A 22,634-nucleotide genomic window follows, 5' to 3' on the forward strand; every position below is an offset into this window, starting at 1 on the left:
AGTAAAACAATGTCTCAATGTGTTTCGGTGTCCATATGACCGGTTCTGTTGCACCAAACCTCAAATGCAAATAGTGAGTTGAAACTGCTTGTTTTCAGAGAGGAAGAGTTGATCTTTCGTCTGTGTTGTTGTGAGTGGCAGGGGAGGGGCTTGGTGTCTGTGTGCGAGTGGGAAGGTGAACGGTGCACACAGCACAGAAGGAGCGAAGGAATCGAGACCCAAAAGACTCTCTCATAAATTTTTTTTTAATGAAAATGTTTTTTACCTAGATTCTTCCCATACAGGCTTTTGGAACATCACGCTAAAACATGAATTAGGATGAATGAAATGATTTTGATATATCGCCCAGTCCCATTTGGGCCCCGCTTGGACATTACACTAGGAGAAGCACTAGCTGGTCCTTTAAAACTAGACCAATTCTACTGGATTGATGAGACCAAATTACCTTTGATCTGTTCTCTATTCTCTATTCTGTCTGCTCACCTCTTTAAATGGTCTTTATCTCCTCTGTGTTCACTGTCTGCATGTTCCAGACAAGCTGTTTCCTGATTGGCTTTTTTGCAAAAAGACACGATTCAATGCGGCATCTTGTGAGTTCTGTCCTATCTCGCTCAATAACGCAGACAGATACACAGACAGTGAAAAATATGAAAGCTCTACTTGTTCTTGTTTTTTGGGCCTTCTCAGTGTGTATGATGGTAGTTGTCAGGTTGGGCTCTTTGATTGGGAATCAACATTGCAGTTTACATTTGCTAATCATCCTGGCCAATAAACAAATCTGGGGTGGAGCCGACCAAAAAACACATCTCAATCCTTCCTGTATTGTCCCTGGTACATTTTCTACAGGAAGCAACAACATGGAGAATGAGCCAAATAAATATTAGCACTTAGTCATAGTGATGTTCTTCGTTCTGAACAATGCAGAGATGGGGTCAAAGATTTAACCAGGTGTTTAGTCAGCAGATGACTCCATGAAGCACAACTTTTGTTCATTCGTTCGTTCGTCTCTCTCTCTCTCGTTATCTCTCTCTCTCTCTCTCCCTCTCTCGTCCTTTCCCCCACCTCCTACACCTTAGGCTTCAAAGTAATGTGTTTTGACGGATAGGAGAAAGCACTGGGCTAAGTATAGCTGAGGCCCTTTGTACTTGTACCTTTCCAGGTCAGGGAGGCCCGCGGGATTACAAAAGCAATCGTAGCCCTCCTAGGCCTACATCAAGTGATCCGACAATGTTTGGTCTTTTTGGCCATTAGCCTGTGTCTGCTCCGGTCTCCTTGGCTGACAGCCTTGTCTGAGACCCAGAGACCCAGGAAACTCACACGGACCAACATACTGACCCATTTTCGGAGTATATCTGTAATTTGAAGTAGTTCAAGACACTGGGGCACAAAGTGATGAAGGACAAGGTGCTCGGAAGTTTAAAGAACCGTGCTGTTGATAATCAAAGTCATACAAGAATACACTAGAAGCAATTCTCCTGATATCGTTAATTTAGACGGTCATAGAAAACTCCCACAACGATATCTCTTTACTTCAAATCAGAAGTTATACCAATTACACTAGTAGCTGTGTGAATGAATAATTATGACAGTTAATCAAATTTTATTGGTGTGGGAGCCTTCACATACTAGGAGCCACACAAGATACCCCAGAGTTCTGAGGGGACATTGATATTCGAGAGCCGGAGGTGCAGCGACTGAAGTTGTGTTTCATGTCTAGAGAGAGAGAGAGAGAGATAGACGTGACAGATAATCTCTCACTCTGCATCCTTCTCGACCCGCGTTGATTTAGGAACGACTAACACACTTTTCTTCCCCTCGTTCAGACACCCGCCGCAAGTCTGGAATATCACACAGCTTTTCTCTCTCTCTCTCTCTGAGAGCCGGAGGTGCAGCGACTGAAGTTGTGTTTCATGTCTAGAGAGAGAGAGAGAGAGATAGACGTGACAGATAATCTCTCACTCTGCATCCTTCTCGACCCGCGTTGATTTAGGAACGACTAACACACTTTTCTTCCCCTCGTTCAGACACCCGCCGCAAGTCTGGAATATCACACAGCTTTTCTCTCTCTCTCTCTCTCGCTCTCTCGCTCTCTCGAGCTCTCTCTCGCACTCTCTCTCTCTCTCTCGCTCTCTCTTGTGCTCTCTCTCTCGCGCTCTCTCTCGCTCTCTCTTGTGCTCTCTCTCCCGCTTTCGCGCTCTCTCGCTCTCTTTCTCTCTCGCCTGCTCTCTCTCCCGCTTTCGCGCTCTCTCTCGCGCTCTCTCTCTCTCTCTCGCTCTTGCTCTCTCGCGCTCTCTCTCTCGTGCTCTCTCTCTCGCTCTCTCTCTCTATCGCGCTCTCTCTCGCTCTCTCTCTCTCGCGCTCTCTCTCTCTCTCGCGCTCTCTCTCGCTCTCTCTCGCCCGCTCTCGCTCTCTCTCTCTCTGTCTCTCTCTCTCTCTCTCTCTCTCTCTCTCTCATGCGAGCAAGGCTGCCAGCTCTCAGAAGGGTGTCCATTTTGAATGTGGGTGGCTGCTGCTACTAGAGCAGTTCAGTAAGAAGAAGAGAAAAAGAGGGAGAAGGAAGATAAGGAAGGGAGATAGGCCTGCAGAGAGAGTGGGGACGGGATGGGGGTGTAGAGGAAGAGATAGACAGAGGGCGGTGAGTGGGAGAGACGGAGATAAGAGTGGAGGGGGGGAGAGATACAGAGGAGGAGAGGGAGGATTTTTAGAAAGAGAAGGAGAGAGAGAAAGATAAATAGGTTTTGCGTCTAGCAAGTCGATTAAAGATGTTTTCTGTGTTTTCTCAAGTGATCCTCAAGTGATGCTTTGTAGAATGTCAAGAACAACTCTTCATTTTATAAGATTATAACAGCGTAAGGACACACAGCTCCTGGCATGATATAAACTCTGAAAAAAATCATTTAGCTAAAGTTGGAGAGCTATTGCAACAGTCTATTCAATCAAACCACCTCTCCAAGTTTTAATCACAGTCATAAGCGTAACACAGGCATGAAACATCTTCTACATCTCCTTATTTCTTATTCATGCATCGGCTCCAACCGCTCCACTCTCATTCATATCATACTTCAAATGATTTAGAAATCAAGCTCTAAGGTAGGTGTGAGGATAGGTGGTAAAGGGGGCGGGGGGATTGTGGGGGTGGGGGGTGAGAGGTACGGAAGGGGTCCAGAGAAATATGGGCCCCCCGCCTTCTGGGCTCTCCGTAAATATTTCTCAGGCAGGTGAGAAGGACGCATCCTGAGGCTGATGAACTGACCTGCAGCTCCTAGGGTCTCTGAGAAACGTGGGGCCTCCTCCACAGAGAACCTCCAATCACACTGAAGCATCCTGGGACAAGTCTCCCCTACTGTAGCTCGCTGGAACATCTCTGCCCCTTCTCTAGTGTTTCCCCTAATAAGTTTATATCTTAGAAAGCTATGGGACATTCTCTTTCTCATCGCGCGTAGGTCCTAAATGTACGTATGCTGAGAGGCTGCTTGCAGGTCTCATTTTCTGAAAGATTAATTTTAAAATGTCATTTTCTGCTCTCTCTCTCTCTACTCTCTCTCTCTCCTCTCTCTTCTCTCTCTCTCTCTCTCTCTCCTCTCTCTCTTCTCTCTCTCTCTCTCTCCTCTCTCTCTCTTCTCCTCTCGTCTCTCTCTCTCTCTCTCTCTCTCTCTCTCTCTCTCTCTCTCTCTCTCTCTCTCTCTGTGTGCGTCTCATACACAATACATCTCTGCACTATTGCTTGACAATCAACTCAGATGCTCCAATGTGTTTATTGCTCTCTGAGATGAGACTCTTAGGTGGGTTTTCATACTCTATTAATGGGTTTTAAGTTGATACTGCCCGGTATTTTCATCAGTCGACATTGACTCGATTATGACTCAAAATCAGACCATTTAGAAGATACTGTTGATGTATTTTGTTCTAACCTATCAGCATCGCTAGCACATCTCAATCTCAGATCATTCACAGACAGAAATACCCATTAACCTATAACGGCCAGACACCCTGCCTGTAACTAACTCATTAACCTATTTCTAAAAAAATCAACTTTTAGTCAGGCATTTAGTAGGACTAATATTGCAGCAGGACCTGCATCTCTCTCTCTCTATTTCTCTATTTCTCTCTCTCTCTCTTTCTTTCACTATGTTTATTACTCTCTCTCTTGCTCTTTCTCTCGCTTTCTCTCTCATAGAGATGTGGCCTTGTCACGTTTTCCTCATTTACTGTTCTTCTAGCAATTAGAGAGAGAGAGAATGAGAAAAAAGAGTGAGAGCAAAATAACAAGAGAGAACGAGTGAGAGATAGAGTTTATTTGATTAAGTGGCTCCAGCTAATGGAGTTTCACAATTTGAAAACAAATGATGCATCTCAGATGACTCACCAGGGCCTTTAATCCATTAATTTATTAGCCCTTTATTTGTTTGTTCAGTCGTTCATCTCATCACGTATCTTAATTTCCAATTTGAGTCACCCTTCATCTTCATCGCTCTTCGTATTCCGTTGATTAACCCCGTCCGTTCAGTCAGACTGGTCATTTTGATTAACAAAAGGTCAAATGCTACACCATAGATGCATATGCACTCTTTTATTATGTTAAGCCCATTCATTCAACACCATAACATATGCACTATTTTATTATGTTAAGCCCATTCATTCAACACACATAACATATGCCACTCTTTATACTTGTTAAGCCCATTCATTCAACACCATAACATATGCACTCTTTTATTATGTTAGCCCATTCATTCAACACATAACATATGCCCTCTTTTATTATGTTAAGCCTTCATTCAACACCATAACATATGCCACTCTTTTATTATGTTAAGCCCATTCATTCAACACCATAACATATGCACTCTTTTATTATGTTAAGCCCATTCATTCAACACCATAACATATGCACATACTCCACTGAAAAGTAATAGAAATGGATAGGAATAATAGCGCTTTTCTGAAACCAAAAGACACTTGCATGGTGATTAGTGCTTTGTGGGGGTTTTAGATGTGTATCGATGTTGGCATAGTCACACACTGATTGCAGCTCTACAGTCTCTCTTTACGCGCTGAGCAGGGCTCTCAGTTAAGTGTTGCAATCCAGTCAGGGACCACATGCTTGTTTAATGCTCCCGGGCTTAGTAGTAGATCCATGGTGGATTCGTGTCCCAGGCACACCACCCAACCAACACGCTAATCACGGACTTAAACAGACAGAGCAGAGCCACTGGGAAGTAACACATCTCTAGGCTTTTATATGGCCTGATAAAGATTGGAGATTGACGGACACAATACTTACATGAGTAAAGCTATAGTATATCTATTGTAAATCAACTAATATGGCAGCTTAATTACTTTCAATTGTTTTTACCATAATGATAACATTACCAACAGTAGTAGCAGTAACACAAATGATAGTCACACCAATGGCACATTTGTGGTTATTGAGGATTTCTTCAAAATGAGACCACAGATGCTCAAATCTAAGGTCATTAAACCCTTTAAAAATAATTTACTAAAGTGAAATGATTCATCATTTTGCCCACGATGTATTTTCCCTTCATCTAAATTGAGTAACACCAATGGCACATTGTATTTAGACACACAGAGTTATCAATGGAATCCTCAAATTCATGACATGCAGAAATGGTGTGATCAAATCAAATCAAACTTTATTTGTCACATGCGCCGAATACAACCGAATACAGGTGTAGACCTTACCGTGAAAATGCTTACTTACAAGCCCTCAACCAACAGTGCAGTTCTAGAAAGAGTTAAGAAAATATTTACCAAATAAACTAAAGTAAAAAATAATAAAATAACAATAACGAGGCTATATACAAGGGGTACCGGTACAATCAATGTGTGGGGGTACAGGTTAGTCGAGGTAATTTGTACATGTAGTTAGGGGTGAAGTGACTATGCAGTATTGTAAAATAATACAAATACTAAGCTACGCATATTGTATGATTATTTTTTTATTATATTATTTTATACTAATAGAATTTGTCAGAGAAAGAGATTGTGTTTAACAAGTAATAAAAACAAATCTAAAAAAGATATGTGTCAAATTGATTGTCACCCCTGTTTTCAGTACTCCAACACCTAGCCTTTTTCTAAAATGTTTTATGACATTGGAGAACACATTGGGAAGGATCTTAGACCATTCCTCCATATAGAATATTTCCAGATCCTTGATATCCTTCATCTGCACTTATGGACTGCCCCCTTCCATTCAAACTACAGGTTTTCAATGGGGTTCAAGTCCGGAGACTGAGATGGCCGTTGCAAATTGTTGATTTTGTGGTCAATTTACCATTTATTTGGGGATTTTGATGTGTGCTTGTGTAACCTATGTGAAATGGGTAGCTAGTTAGCGGGGTGCGCACTAATAGCGTTTCAATCGGTGACGTCACTCGCTCTGAGACCTTGAAGTAGTTGTTCCCCTTGCTCTGCAAGGGCCGTGGCTTTTGTGGAGCGATGGGTAACGATGCTTCGAGGGTGGCTGTTGTCGATGTGTGCAGAAGGTCCCTGGTTCGAGCCCAGGGAGGGGCGAGGAGAGGGACAGAAGCTATTCTGTTATACTTGGGGTTATTGTCTTGCTGGAAGATCCACTTGCAGCCAAGTGTCAGCCTGGCAGAGGCAACCAGGTTTTTGGCAAAAATGTCCTGGTACTGGGTAAAGTTCATGATGCCTTTGACCAGTGGAAGGAAAATAGCCCCATAACATCAAAGATGCGCCACCATATTTTACATGAGATTCTTTTCTGCATATGCTTCTGTTTTTCGACACCAACCCCACCACTGTGTCCAAAGAGCTTTATTTTCATGTCGTCTGACCTTAGCACCGGTTCCAATCCAAGTGCCAATGCCATTTATCAAACTCCAGGTGGTGCTTTGGTCAGATGGCAAGAAAAAAGAGCTCTTTAGCCACGCACACCAGTAGTATCAAGTCAGTGGAGGCTGCTGAGGGGAGGACGTCTCATAGTAATGGCTGCAATGGAGCGAATGGAATGGCATCAAACACATGGAAACAATGTTTGATGTATTTAATACCATTCCACCTATTCCGCTGTAGCCATTACCAAGAGCCCATTCTCCCCAGTTAAGGTGTCACCAACCTCCTGTGAACCAAGTACCAGGACATTTTTGCCAAAAACCTGATTGCCTCTGCCTGGAGGCTGACAATTGGCTGCAAGTGGATCTTCCATCAAGACAATAACCTCAAGCACTAATTAAAATCCACATTTTTTTTTTTAATTGCCCACAAAATCAACATTTTGCAATGGCCATCTCAGTCTCTGGACTTGAACCCACCACATTGAAAACCTGTGGTTTGAATTGAAAAGGGCATTCCATAAGCGTAAAAGAGGACCTGGAACGATTCTGTATGGAATGGTATAAAATCCATCGCAACTCCTATCTCATAAACATTGTTGTTATCCTCGCAAGGGGAGGGTGCTAGAGTAGTGAAAACAGGGGTGCCAATCATTTTGAACCCTAACTTTTTTCTTTCTTTTACTTTTTAAACAAAATCCTTTTCTCTGACCAATTGTAGTAATATAAAATAATATAATTTCCCCCTTTTTGCATACAATTATACCTCAGTATCTGTATTATCTGTAGTATTTTATGCTTATCTTTATCAAGGGTGCCAATATTTATGGACCACACTATATTTGTAATGAGTGATTTTCAAGGCATTAACAGCAATTACATAAAACTTAGGGACACACATTATACAACTAACAAAAATATGTATTTTAATAGGCTTCTTTGTTTTTATTGATCTATACAATATATGTAATACTGTTTTTCACTTTCTAGCATTCAACAAAATGACCCGTTGGTGTTTCTGGGTTCCTGGAAAAGTTGCATTGGGGATTGGGGATTTGGGTCTGGGTTGGGTAACGAAACCATACTGGTAATGGTTTGGAAATGGGATGGAAGTGGGATATTTGGTCCTCAGGGTGTGTTGTGTTAATCAGATGGAGAAGTGAGAGGAATTTAGGGATGTACATTGAGGATTAGTAAGGATTAATAACACAGAAGTGAAGGTCTCCCCTCTCCTCTCCTCTTAGCACAACAGTGTCTGTAAGACTAAGTAGCTCTGAACAAGCTGTTGGCATAACACACACACCAGGTTTTATGTTATGTAGTTATGTAACCGTATCAACTGCAGTAATGCAGGTCTTTTGAGTATCTGCTAGAATCACTCTCAAAATATATTCTGAAGCTAAATCAACATTTAATCGTGTAATGTTCTGTGTGAACCAGACTGTGCTTTTCTCTGTTTAGTATTCCCCACATAACATAGCTGCCCAAATTCTCCCTAGAGCTAGCCTCCAGCTCCAGATGCCTTGGAGGAATGAACAGACTCCTGAAGACAGACTCTGAGCAAGCAGACAGAAAGACCTTGAACAATGACTCATCTACTTTTCCTCGCCGTACAAGTGGAAGTTACAAACTTCAGAAGCCTTTTAAAACCTCAAAATACACTACACGTTTTAAAGGTCCTGCGTTGCAGGAAAGTTCTCCTGCAACAGGGCGATCAAATGAAGATCCTACCTCTGTATATCACGTCATTCTGAATCACCATGCTAAAAACGGGCTTGCAACTGAGCTCTACTGTTCAGTATGTGTTATTAAAGTAATGTAGGCCGTCATTGTAAATAAGAATTTGTTCTTAACTGACTTGCCTAGTTAAATAAAGGTTAAATAAATAAAAACATTTGGGGGAATAATGCCTTCCAGATGGCTAGTGAGTACTGATACTATAGCACACCTCTCTACTGGAAAGGCTGTTGTTATGAATACATCGCCACGCTGGATATAGTCAGCTATTTGTGTATGCAATGGCTTCCCACTGGGCACAGATGTCAATTCAACGTTTAATCCACCTTAGTTCAACATCATTTCATTGACATGACGTTGAAACAACATTGATTCAACCAGTGTGTGCCCAGTGGGTTGGCACTGTTTTTAATCGATACACCAATATGTGGAATATACAGATATCCAGAACAAGTTTCAAAATAAATAAATAAAATAAAATGGGACTGGGTGACTACACTGTGCTTCAACAGAGTTTGTACTTATTCAATGTGTAACTATCAGGAGTCGACTGTAGTCAGATGAGAAATAGGTTAAATCTCTGTGGGTACAGAATATACATGCAGATTAGCGACTAGGTTTCGTTGATGTGCCTGGCTGTTCGCAACTCATGGTGTGTGTGTGTGTCACGAATACATGACACCAGCAATAAGCACAAGAAGACAGCTGAGAGGTAATCCTACAGTGAAACAGCTAGCCATGATTACACTTTTGACACGCATAAGCCTACCTACTTCATTTCCTCCAGCTCAGTGGCGTCACTCCTCTCTCCTGGTCTCATGTGTAGTGTGAACCTTTCGCGTGTCACTCCAGTTGAAACACTAGACATACACACACACATGCACACAGCTTAAAGGTCATGCAATGCAGTGAGAACAGTAGTAACTCGACCCAACCTCTCTTCAATACAGATTTCCATTGAGTTTGTCCGTTTTTTTCCTTTATATTGTACTGTGTTGGATATAAAATATGAACATATCAGTTCACATATCATCATTAAAGGCTGTATACTGTATATACACCTATGTACTATGTATAGGGTTTTCTTCGTACCAGGGTTCCCGTTACCCGGCTTTTGGCCGACAACAAAAATGAAAAGCCATATGAAATTGGCGCCGGCCATTTGTCCGGAAAAAAAAGTCCCATTGCAAAATAATGCTTTTTAGCATTTATTGATGGATATACCTGTCAGTGGAAATACATTTGACCGGTCATGATAATCGGTCTATAGTTTCTTTGGCATTATTCAGTGGAATTAAAATAAATATCTTGTTTGTTTGTGCTGGAGTGAAACATCTGCTTTTATAAGCACAGTCTTTCTGCATCATTTCTCAATGCAATCTTGTGTTAAAAACAGTTTTGAAGGCCACAATTAAAAATAGCTAGGCTTATATATTTTTTTTCTCAACTGGTAAATGAAGCTTGCTTCTCATTCGCCATTCGAGTGCATAGGCAACGGTAGGCAGGCTTCTGCGCATCACACAAAACGTTGCTGCAATGAGCTGGAGATAGCGTGCGTTTTGAAAGCATATATTAATTGTTTGAAACCTGAATGTTTTACTTCATCTGAGGAGGAATGTCTTACCTTGCATCAAAGTAGTCTAGACAAAATCCAGCTCATAGAAATGTGGAGGGAATTCTTTTATAAAGACTTCCATGTGCCAAGTACCCTATTTATCTCATGTTCTATTGGATTTCAATATCAACTTTATTTCATTGTCCAAAAAGCCAAAAGCACAAACCTAGTCATATTAGCAACCCATGCTTGTTGTTGCATCTTTAGATCTCCCCTCTTTCAAAATGTCAAAATAATATTTGTGTCACGATCGTCTTGTGGAGAGAGAGATGACCAAGGCGCAGCGTGTGCAAAATACATCTTATTTTATTAGAAGAAAGGAAAAAACACAAAAACGAACACTATACACAAAACAAACCAAAACAACAAACGACCGTGAAGCTAAATGACGTAAGTGCATGGACAAGCAACAAACGTTCAACATAGACAATTACCCACAAATACATGATGCCTATGGCCACCTTAAATATGGCTCCCAATCAGAGACAAATGAAAAACATCTGTCTCTGATTGAGAACCACTCAGGCAACCATAGACATAACTAGACACATWCACTCAACCATAGACTTCCCTAGAAACATTCACTCAACACAAACCCATACACTCTAACAAATCCCCCTAGACACTACAACCACCCAAGACAAGACAAAAACACAAACATACCCCATGTCACACCCTGACATATGTACTAATTTGTGGATGTCCATCATCCATTAAGTATGATATGTTACGGATCACAATTCATATGACATATTACGAATTGCAATTCGTACAATATGTTACAAATTTGCAAAATGTATCATATGTTTCTAATTCCAATTTGTAGTGGCTAAGGTTAGCTAGGTGCCTAGGTGGCTAATGCTAATGTTAACGTTAGGGGTTAGGGGTTAAGGTTAAGGTTAGCGGACGGGTTAGCTAACATTCTAATTACATATAAGGAAATCAGTCAATCAAAATAAATAAATTAGGCCTTAATCTATGGATTTCACTTGACTGGGGATGCAGACATGCATCTGTTGATCACAGATACCTTAGAAAAAAGTTAGGGGCGTGGTTCAGAAAACCAGTCAGTATCTGGTGTGACCACCATTTGTGTCATGCAACGCGACACATCTCCTTCGTATAGCTGTTGATTGTGGAATGTTGTCCCACTCCTACTCAATGGCTGTGCGAAGTTGCTGAATATTGATGGGAACTGGAACACGCTGTTGTACACGTCAATCTAGAGCATCCCAGACATGCTCAATGGGTGAAATGTCTGATGAGCATGCAGGCCATGGAAGAACTGGGACATTTTCAACTTCCAGGAATTGTGTACAGATCCTTGCGACATGGGCCATACATTATTACGCTGAAACATGAGGTGATGGCGTCGGTTGAATGGCACGACAATGGCCCACAGGATCTTGTCAAGGTACCACTGTGCATTCAAACTGCCATCGATAAAATTCCATTGTTCATTGTTAGTAGCTTATGCCTGCCCATAACCCCACCGCCACCATGGGGCACTCTGTTCACAAAGTTGACATCAGCAAACCACTCGCCCACACAACGCCATACACGCTGTCTGCCATCTACCTGGTGCGTTGAAACCGGGATTAATCCGTGAAGAGCACACTTCTCCAGCTTGCCAATGCCCATCGAAGGTGAGCATTTGCCCAATGAAGTCGGTTAAGACGCCGAACTGCAGTCAGGTCAAGACCCTGGTGAGGACGACGAGAATGCAGATGAGCTTCCCTGAGACGGTTTCTGACAGTTTGTGTAGAAATTCTTTGGTTGTGTAAACCCACAGTTTCATTAGCTGTCCGGGTGACTGGTCTCAGATGACCCCTCAAGTGAAGAAGCCGGATGTGGCGGTCCTGGGCTTGCGTGGTTACACGTGGTCTGCGTTTGTGAGGCCGGAGGGACATACTGCCAAATTCTCTAAAACTACATTGGAGGTGGCTTATTGTAGAGAAATGAACATTCAGTTATCTGGAAACAGCTCTGGTGGACATTTCTGCAGTCAGCATGCCAATTGGTACGCTCCCTCAAAACTTGAGACATCTGTGGCATTGTGTTGTGTGACAAAACTGCACATTTTATTCCCCTGCACAAGGTGCATCTGTGTAGTGATCATGCTTTTTAATCAGCTTCTTGATATGCCACACCTGTCAGGTGGATGGATTATCTTGGCAAAGGAGAAATGCTCACTATCAGGGATGTAAACAAATGTGTGCACAAAACTTAAGATAAATAAGCTTTTGGTGCGTATGGAACATTTCTGGGATATTTTATTTCGGCTCATGAATCATGGGACACACACTTCACATGCCGCATTTATATTTTTGTTCAGTATAGTTGCAAAGTAGCAAAAAAGTAGTAAGTAATTGAAAAGTTGTTAATTAGCTAAAGTTGTCAGTGATGAGATTGAAACACACAACCTTTGGGTTGCTAGACGGTCGCGTTATGCGCCAACCAACCACCCTATTTTAATTTTTGCCTTATATAAACTTCTGTTTTATGTAACAATACTAAACGTAACATATCATACTGTTTTGAGTGTCCCAGATTTAAGTTACTATGTTACGTCTAGTCTATGACCAGGCTGGGTTGGCCATGGTCAGGCTTACAACTCAAATCGTCACATCTGTCATTGTCTCTCCCCTGCCAGGCTCCCAGCCCAGATTTGACTCTGGACTTCACTGTTGATTAGATTTTTCATCTATCCCGCTCCTTCCCTCTGTATCTATACATCTATCCATCCATCTGACTGGAGGGATGTCATGTGTTGAATAAAGGGAAGTTGCTAGCAGTCTGAGGCTTGTATTCCATACACTACTGCTGTCTAATAGCCACTGTACGGTTTCCTTACACTCAGTTCACCACGCTACATATGTGGGGCTTTTCCACACGTGCAAAAGCCTCAAAACCCACTTGCACAGCTGCTTAAGTGACCCTTCCATGGTCGCCACAGCGAACTTAATGCCGTTTACCAACGACACAGAGAATTGCATTGAGTGAGCTCTGTTGGGTTGTTTGTGGTTGTTTGATGTCTTATTGCATACATCCACCTCCTGTCTCAGTATGATGGTGGCCCATGCAAAGATGCAGCCATTTGTATGGTAATGTAGAAATAGAAATAGGTAGAGGACTGTGCCTGCCTGTGTGTAAGCACCCTGCACTAGACAGCTGACATATGCAGTTATTGAATCTCCAACGATTCACTGGAAATGTGAGTGCTGCGGGGTGAGAGTCTGAATAAGAATATACTGTGTGGGTGTGTTGGCCCTGCATGCTCTGGTGAGAATCAGAGGATTTTTGCTATTTGGGTGTCTGTTAGTGGGGAGTGTTATATTTTAGCCTCTCTCTCCCAAACTCTCTTAAAATTTTAATACATTTAAAAAATCACCCACTCCCAACCCCACAAAATGTGACACGTTTATAACCTAAGCATTAGGCTTTTAGATTTGCCAATACTGTAAGTGTTCTCGTCTTAAATACAGGCATTTAGAATTGCAGATTAAACATGATAATCAGCTTTTTCCAGTGAGTTTCCAACCAGGAGAAAACGTATATCTCCTAACATGCTGTCTAGATTCGGCACGTGCGTTCGCATGTGTCATTGAGCACATGTTGATTTTGTACATCCAGACTAGATGCGATCCAGACACGCAGGTTGAAATATCAAAATTAACTCTGAACCAACTATTTTCATTTGGGGACAGGTCGAAACACAAAACATTCATGGACATTTAGCTAGCTAGCTTGCTGTTGCAAGCTAATTTGACCTGGGCTTTAAACATTGGGCTGTTATTTAACTGAATTGTTCTGGATCTTCGTAGAATTTTGACCCATTTTGTGACCCATTTCAGGAAACTCGACGTATGTCGTGGGTCACTACTTCACAGGAGAGATGTTTGAACGTAAACTTTTTTTTAAAAATCTAAATGCATTTTTTGGCAGAAATGCTTTCTCAAACATGTGGATTTTCATGTGCCTTAATAGCAAACTTGAATGCCATCTGTATATATGAATAAAATTGTTAAATTATGAGACTAGTTGATTTAGCCACAGAAAAAGTCAGCAACCTTCCCGCTAGCCATGATTGGCTGAGATAATGAGTGGGCTGGACATGCCGAGAGATGAGTTTGGATTGGTCTGTCATATAGCACACTTCTGTCTATTTGAGCTGGTCAGTATGTCTAGTTAATCCTCTCCAACGCATTTAAAAAATATATGTATTTGCGTAGTAAAACTGCATAAGTGTTGCTCTCCACTTTCTGGAGGACCGAGTTTTGAAATCAGTGGAATTCGAGTATGATAGCTAAGGAGATGAAGAAAACAACTGTCTCCGGATTACATCTTCAAACTAAGGGCAACCATGGCATCCAACAGGAGGCGTGTCCATCCATGATGTCTACGGGTAAGATGTAGCTAGCTACATTTTCAGATATTACACGTTTCTAATTTTGACAGAAAGTGGTTTCATTTCAAGTTAAAGTGTACTGTTAGATAGCTAACGTTAGCTGACTGGCTCTCTAGCTAACGCTACGTGTCTGATCTTATTATTCGTATCTCAGAGCCATTTGCTTTGCTAGTTATAGCCTAATGTTAGCTAGCTAACATTGAACCTGGTTGGTTAGGTACCTGCAGATTCATGCAGGGTAATAACGTCATGAGTTGTAATTATGGTTCATTGTTTAGCTAGCTAGCTACATGTCTTAACAAAAGACTCCACTTTGCAAGTATCCATTTCAATAGCATGTCACTGTACTAGCTGGTAAATTCGCTATGGCTATCTACTCCGATTTCAGAACACGGGTAAGATAGTCTAGCTAGCTACATTTTCAGATATTACACGTTTCTAATTTTGACAAAGTATTTTCATTTCAAGTTAAAGTATACTGTTAGCTAGCTAGCTTACGTTAGCTGTCTGGCTCGCTAGTAGGCTGGACACATGACATTTTTAACAATGCTTTTTTCTAAAAACTAGTTCATTGCATCCGACGTGGAGCCCAGTTTCATAATATTACCATATGTCCCAGCTGCTTGCCGTAGTTTTGAAGTAATCACGAAAAAACAGGCCTTATTTTGGCTGCATTTTTCACCCTGCCAGCTTCTATTAGCTCTATTGAGCACCGTGGCATCAACTCGCCTTCCGAACATTCTATTCCCAGCCTATTGTTCTACGTCACAATGCCTGCTTTGATATTGTTGGCAATTAAACATGCCGATGTTGCTGGTAGTTAAAATGTAAACAACAACAAAAAATTACTCATGGGACTCTGAGGTCATCCCATTGTTTCCTATAAGCAAATATAGGTATGTCTGTCTATTTTGCCAAATATCTCGCAATGTGAAAATTTAGATTTTTTTCAAATTGGATCCTCTTTCTAATTATGTAGGGCTGGGCAGCGTACTCCGTTGTCATCAAACGCTAGCTCCGAAATACTGTTAGCCCTCCCCCATTGTTTTCCTATGGAGAGGCATGTTGGTAGGTTTAGCAAATTATCTCGCAATGTGTATATTTAGATTTTTTCTAGTTGGTCACCATTTTAATCAGGATAATTTCATCTTTCTAGTTGCATAAGGTTGGGCAGCATACTCTGCTGTCATCTATCGCTAGACCAGAAATAGTCAAAAGTTGCAATTTTTTCCCATACTTCCTCGTTATGCAGACATAAGCACATTTGGCACCATTGAGGTGCGGATGTTTACTTTCTATACAAGTTGTTATTTTTCAGTTTCGTCGAAAGAACAGTTTGTAGTGGTAAAATAAAAAGGGATACATTTTTTTGCTGCCATTTAGGCAAAATTGAATTCTAAGCGTCACTCCAGTCAGAAGAGGCTCTGCGAATGTTCGATTCATTTGCTATGGGCTCGCACTAGTGTTCCAGCTTAGCCAACATTCTTTTGCCATTTTTCAGCCTTGGGTGAATTCTGACTCGTTCTATTGTCCAGCCTATCGCTAGCTAACGTTACATATATGATCTTATTATTTGTATCGCAGTCGTTTGCTTGGCTGGTTATAGCCTAATGTTAGCTAGCTAACATTGAACCTGGTTGGGTACCTACCTGCAGATTCATGAAGGGTAGTAACGTCATGAGTTGGGATTGTGGTTCATTGTTTTCCTAGCTAGCTAGCTACATGTCTTAACAAAAGACTCCACTATGCAAGTAGCCATTTTGGATGTGTTCGTAAATTCAGTCTGGCCATCTACTCCTATTTCAGAGCACTCTCGTCTGAGTGTGCCAGAGCGCAGAATAACTGATGAATTTACGAATGCCCAACATCGGTGTAATATGGCCGGTGTCAGTAAACATCGGCAAAAAGCATAATTCAATTGTTGCCAGCAGCACTGTTACAGTCGCCAACACTCTGGATAACATGACAACAGCCTAACCAGCTCTGCTAAGGCGAGTAAAATGGTCAGAGTGGGGTGTTCTGTCATTTGTGTCTGGAAAAAGCTAGCAAGGTTGCCAATGTTAGCCATTTAGCTTGGGGGCTTGACTGCCATTGTGAGGTCTGAACGTTCGCATCAACCCTACTCATCGGCCAGAGCGTCCAGTGTGCGCTCTGAATGCTCCGAGAGCGAAACCCTCTGAATTTACTAACAGACAATCTGACAGCACAGTTGCAGTCACCAACACTCTGGATAACATAACAGCTTAACCAGCTCTGCTAGGGCGAGTACTGTTCAGTGAGCTGTTTTCTCGCTTGTGTCTGGAAGTAGCTAGCAAGTTAACTTGGGTGCTTGACTGCTGCTGTTAGTACAGAACGCTCGGATCAACCCTTAAAGAGATGGGTCGGGCTAAAGCTTAAGAGGGTGTGAACGATGCTAAATAGGTGTTGGCAAAGAAGGGCTCTCCAGTAGTAGTACCAAAATAATTCACAGGCCATTTTTTCAAAGGTGAGTTTACAAGTTTATTAACTTTCAAAGCAGAATGACTTCCCCAATGTTCCTCAACTGTAGTGTATGATATACCATTTTGTAGCTCTGAGTCTCTACTTTTATCCAATGTAAAAAACACAACTTCAAATGTTGCTACATAAGACGGATTTGAGCCGGTCGGACACATTTACAAGACACAGACGAGACAGCTAGCACAGTCTGTGTCTAAAATGCTGCTAGCGGCACGTGGTAACGCAATGCTGCGCACGGCAGAAACTAAGCCACGTTCATTGATGCTCCCGTCTCAGTAGAGTCTGCTCTGTTCTAACTTTGGGAGTTGAGTAAAGTAATGTCTTATTGTGCCCCTATGACCGATTTGTCGGACCAAACCTCAAATGCAAATAGCATGTGCTTGTTCTCAGAGAGGAAGAAGTGATATTTTGTCTTTGTTGTTGTGAGTGACAGGTGGAGGGGCTTGGTGTCTGTGTGCGAGTTGGAAGGTGCACCAAAAAGACCAAAAATACAAAAAAAATTAAACCTCGATTCTTGTCCCCAGCCCTATGTGACACGTTTTCATTTCAATTCTAAATGCCTTGAAGCGTTTAAAAAGTGTTACAGAAAAGTGTTTATTTAAGTGTTCAGATCCTAAACAATTAAATAAAGAAATTGAATAATGAAAATAGCATTAGACTGGGCAGTCCGTTGTCCGGAGTCACTACAAGCTGTGTGCTGCTTCTCAGATCCGACACAGATGTATTCTGAGTGTTGTGTCCATGCAAGTGTTGAATACAAATAAGCTTAATATTGTTGTTGATGTATTTCAGTGTTACTGCTAGGGCATTGCAAGTATTTTGCAAACAATTGACCGGATTGGGAAACACTGCCGTGGTCCAAGCTGCAGTGTGTGGGTGGGTGTGAGAGAACTGATGAGAGAGGTCTATGTGTTCCAGTCTTTCAGTCTTCCTGTCAGTCTGAGTGGAGGATGCTGCTCTTATTGCCAGTGAAAAGGGTATACTTTAGGCTCTATTACCCACATCCCTTCATTAGGAGAGAAAGTGTGTGTGTGTACAAAAGTGATCCTCCAAAAAAGTCCCTTGATTTCCTCTCCTTTAACTCCATGTCACTAACTCCTCCCAATCACTGCCCACTGAAGTAGATAGAGGAGACAGACATTAGCACTTATTAATATCTCTCCACTGAAAATTAGCCCTGGAAAAAATAGTACTGACCGCCATTATGTGATACCATGTAAGTCCCTATTTCAGGACATGAAAGAGAAGACAGGGATTTTATATTACAGAACCTTATCAGACTCTTAGCTCTTAGCCAAGAGATTAGCATGGTTCATTATTTCTTTCTGCTTGGGAAAAAAAAACATTTTGGGAAATCCAGCTTCCTTTTTTAGGCCTATGCAGAGAATTGGAGGGGGAAAGATATAATTATAGTGCTAAAAGTTGGCTTTAGCCCAAATGTTTATTCCAGGCTTTTTTTTCCAGAGGACCTGTATGTACACTACAAAAGTTTTAGAACACCTACTCATTCAAGGGTTTATCTTTATTTTCACTATTTTCTACATTGTAGAATAATAGTGAAGACATCTAAACTATGAGATAACACATATGGAATCATGTAGTAACCGAAAAAGTGTAAAACAAATCAAAATATATTTTATATTTGAGAGTCTTCAAATAGCCACTCTTTGCCTTGATAACAGCTTTGCACACTCTTGGCATTCTCTCAACCAACTTCACCTGGAATGCTTTTCCAACAGTTTTGAAAGAGTTCCCACATATGCTGAGCACTTGATGGCTGCTTTTCCTTCACTCTGAGGTCCGATTCATCCCAAACTATCTCAATTTGGTTGAGGTTGGGGGATTGTAGAAGCCAGGTCATCTGATGCAGCACTCCATCACTCTCCTTCTTAGTAAAATAGCCCTTACACAGCCTGGAGGTACAAGCATTGCACTACACTCGCAATAACATCTAATAACCATGTGTATGTGACCAATGCAGCTTCATTTGATTTGTTGGGTAGTTGTCCTGTTGAAAAACAAATGATAGACCCACTAAGACCAAACCAGATGGGATGGCGTATCGCTGCAGAATGCTGTGGTAGCCATGCTGGTTAAGTGTGCCTCCAGTCTAATGTCCATTGCTCGTGTTTCTTGGCCCAAGCAAGTCTCTTCTTATTATTGTTGTCCTTTAGTATTGGTTTCTTTGCACCAATTCGACCATGAAGGCCTGATTCACTGCAGTCTCCTCTGAACAGATTGATGTTGAGATGTGTCTGTTACTTGAAATCTGTGAAGCATTTATTTGGGCTGCAATTTCTGAGGCTGGTAACTCTAATGAACTTATCTTCTGCAGCAGAGGTAACTCTGGGTCTTCCATTCCTGTGGCGCTCCTCATGAGAGCCAGTTTCATCATAGCGCTTGATGGTTTTTGCAACTGCACTTTTCCATATTGACTGACCTCCATATCTTAAAGTAATGATGGACTGTCATTTCTCTTTGCTTATTTGAGCTGTTCTTGCCATAACATGGACTTGTTCTTATACCAGATAGGGCTATCTTCTGTATACCCCCCCCCCCCCACCACCACCTTATCACAACACAACTGATTTGCTCAAACACATTAAGAAGGAAATAAATTCCACCAATTAACTTTTAAGAAGGTACACCTGTTAATTGAAATGCATTCCAGGTGACTAGCTCATGAAGCTGGTTGAGAGAATACCACGTTTGTGCAAAGCTGTCATCAAGGCAAAGGGTGGCTATTTGAAGGATCTCAAAAATATCATATATTTGGATTTGTTTAACACTTTTTTGGTTACTACATGTGTTATTTCATAGTTTACATGTTTTACTATTATTCTACAATGTAGAAATTAGTAAAAAATAAAGAAAAACCCTTGAATGCGTAGGTGTCCTAAAACATTTGACCGGTAGTGTACGTACATTTGATCATCTGTAGACAATTTCCAGATCTGTGTCAGTGGATTTGTAGGTTTCATTAAAGTTCCTCCTCCTCTTCTACAGAGGTGGAGCTCAGCCCTAGACCAGCATGACCCTGGGTAAAATAGATTATCCACACACGCAATAAAGCCTACATGCTTGGACATGCTTGAACATGCTTTGGTAGACAGCAAGAGATAAATAGCATGGTTTTAGAGGATTCTTCAGGCTAGAGGTCTGCGTAGGACTGATTTCTTCATCCCGCTCCCAACCGCACCCGCCGCTTTTCATACCACTCTCGCTGGCTTTCTGTCCGACACCCACCCGCTCCCGCAAGAACTGGTCGTAAACCCAACCGCAGTCCCGCAATGATATTTTAGGCGTAGGCTATGTGACACAGCTAGCGTGCCAGCCATGGTACAAGCAATGTTTTTCCATATAGGCAATATCAAAATGTGCAAAACTAAACAAAGAAATAGGTATAATAATATGGGTCAACAATGTTTTTTTTCAATGCACTGCTGTAAACTTTAGCCTAATTATATTTAGGAAGTACATTTCCTTGAAAGATAACTTCCCTGTGCTTCTCTGCCCATGCATAGTCTACTCGTATTTAATTGAGACCACACGTGCACCTGATCTCGCACGTATGGCTACTGAACTTGAAGCAGCAACAATGATGAGAGAGGACACTTGCACTCTGACCGCCCGCTGCTTGAAAAATCTCTGTCGGGACCTTTGGGTCCCACCAAGGCAGTAAAGCTGCTGTAACATGGTGTGCTGCTATAGTACCGTGTTGGGCTGCAGTGACTGGAATTATCTATGGTTCTGAACAGTGTGGGGCTGGAAGGGAGTGGTGCTGTACAGCGTGGCGTTCTAGTGAGTGGAGCTGTGGGGCTATCCTTGGTGGTGAGCAGTTTATTATCTAGGGACGGGTGAGTAGTTTTACCTGTCCCCCTATCACTCTCCTTCCCATGATGGATCTGTCTCTGTGTGTGTGTGTGTCTGTGTGTGTGTGTGTGTGTGTGTCTGTGTGTGTGTGTGTGCGTGTAAAAGTGATCCTCCAAAAAAAGTATCTTGATTTCCATGTCACTAACTCCTCCCAATCACTGCCCACTGAAGTAGATAGAGGAGACAGACATTAGCTCTTATTAATATCTCTCCAATGAAAATTAGCCCTGGAAAAAATAGTACTGACCGCCATTGTGTGATACCATGTAAGTCCCTATTTCAGGACATGAAAAGAGAAGTCAGGGATTTTATATTACAGAACCTTATCAGACTCTTAGCTCTTGGCCAAGAGATTAGCATGGTTAATTATTTCTTTCTGCTTGGAATTTCTTTTGGGGGGGGGGAAATCCAGCTTCCTGTTTTAGTCCAATGAAGAGAATTGGGGAAAAAGAACAACTTGAATTATAGAGCTAAAAGCTGCCTTTAGCCCAAATCTTTTCCCCATCTTTTCCCCACCTGTATGTACGTACATTTGACCTAAAGACAATTTCAAGACCTGGGTCAGATGGTTTAATTCAAGTTCTATAGAGGTGGAGCTCAGCCATAGACCAGCATGACCCTGGGTAATAAAGCCTACATGCTTGGACATGCTTTTGTAGACAGCAAGAGAGAAGTGCATATTTACAGAGGATTCTTCAGGCCACCAAGGGAGTGAAGCTGCTGTGAATTGGTGTGCTGCTATAGTGTGGGGCTGCAGTGACTGGAGCTTTGAGTGGATCTGCCCATGGTTCTGACAAGCGTGGCGCTGTAGGAAATGGAGCTGCCCATGGTTCTGACCAATGTACGACCAGTGTGGGGCTATAGGAAATGGAGCTGCCCATGGTTCTGAATAGCATGGCACTGTATGAAATGGAGCTGTCCATGGTTCTGAACAGTGTGGCGCTGTAGGGAGGGGTGCTTTCCATGGTGCTGAGCAGTGGTGCTGTGCAAGCCACAAACCCTGTGGTCCCAGGATCTCTCTCCCTCAAAACGATAATGTTTGTTATTGGGCCCCAGTGGCCCTTGTTGGCAACCGGCAAGTTAAATATGCAGACCCTGTGTGTAAGTGTGTGTGTGTGTGCGTGTGCGTGTGTGTTTGTGTGTGTGTGTGAGAGAGTGTATGTGAGAGTGCCTGCGTGCCTGTGTGTGTGTGTACGTGCGTGCTTGCTTATGTCCCTGTGCATGTGCGTGTGTGTGTCTCTCTCTACACTAGCCACCAGGTTGTATATCCTGGTCCATTAACAACGTGACAGGAGGGGTTAGCTTGATGGACATGTTTATTGTTCCTCTGACAAGCAAAGCTAATGAGCCCCACAGAGCAGTGCTATAGGCCGGCAGCATTACACTAGCATCAGAGGACGAGCACCAACATCACCTACTGTCACTGGCCATTTAGAGTGGGGCCAAACACGCACGCACGCACGCACACACACACACACACAGCCCATCTCATGCTCTCCTTATTATGGAGGTGTTTAATACCTGAGGTATTTACCTTTGTCATGATGGCAGGCCAATGATTTACCGTGCCCTCCGCTCACCGGCAGCTAGTGGCGCCAGCGCTAGCTCCGTTAGCCATGATGATACAGCTGATAAAGGCAGTCTATTGATGATCTGGACTAATGAGTGTGTGTGAAAGTAA

The 22,634-nt window shown here is 42.2% G+C and overlaps 1 protein-coding gene across 4 annotated transcripts in view; it reads left to right on the forward strand.

The window, feature by feature from the left end:
* The window catches only part of ca10a (carbonic anhydrase Xa), a 304,132-nt gene that overhangs the window by 98,012 nt on the left and 183,486 nt on the right, over positions 1-22,634 (forward strand). The gene's annotated exons all lie outside the window — the stretch shown is intronic.

This window comes from Salvelinus sp. IW2-2015, linkage group LG8 (genome assembly GCF_002910315.2).
Source record: "Salvelinus sp. IW2-2015 linkage group LG8, ASM291031v2, whole genome shotgun sequence".
In the NCBI taxonomy this organism is placed as follows: Eukaryota; Metazoa; Chordata; class Actinopteri; order Salmoniformes; family Salmonidae; genus Salvelinus; species Salvelinus sp. IW2-2015.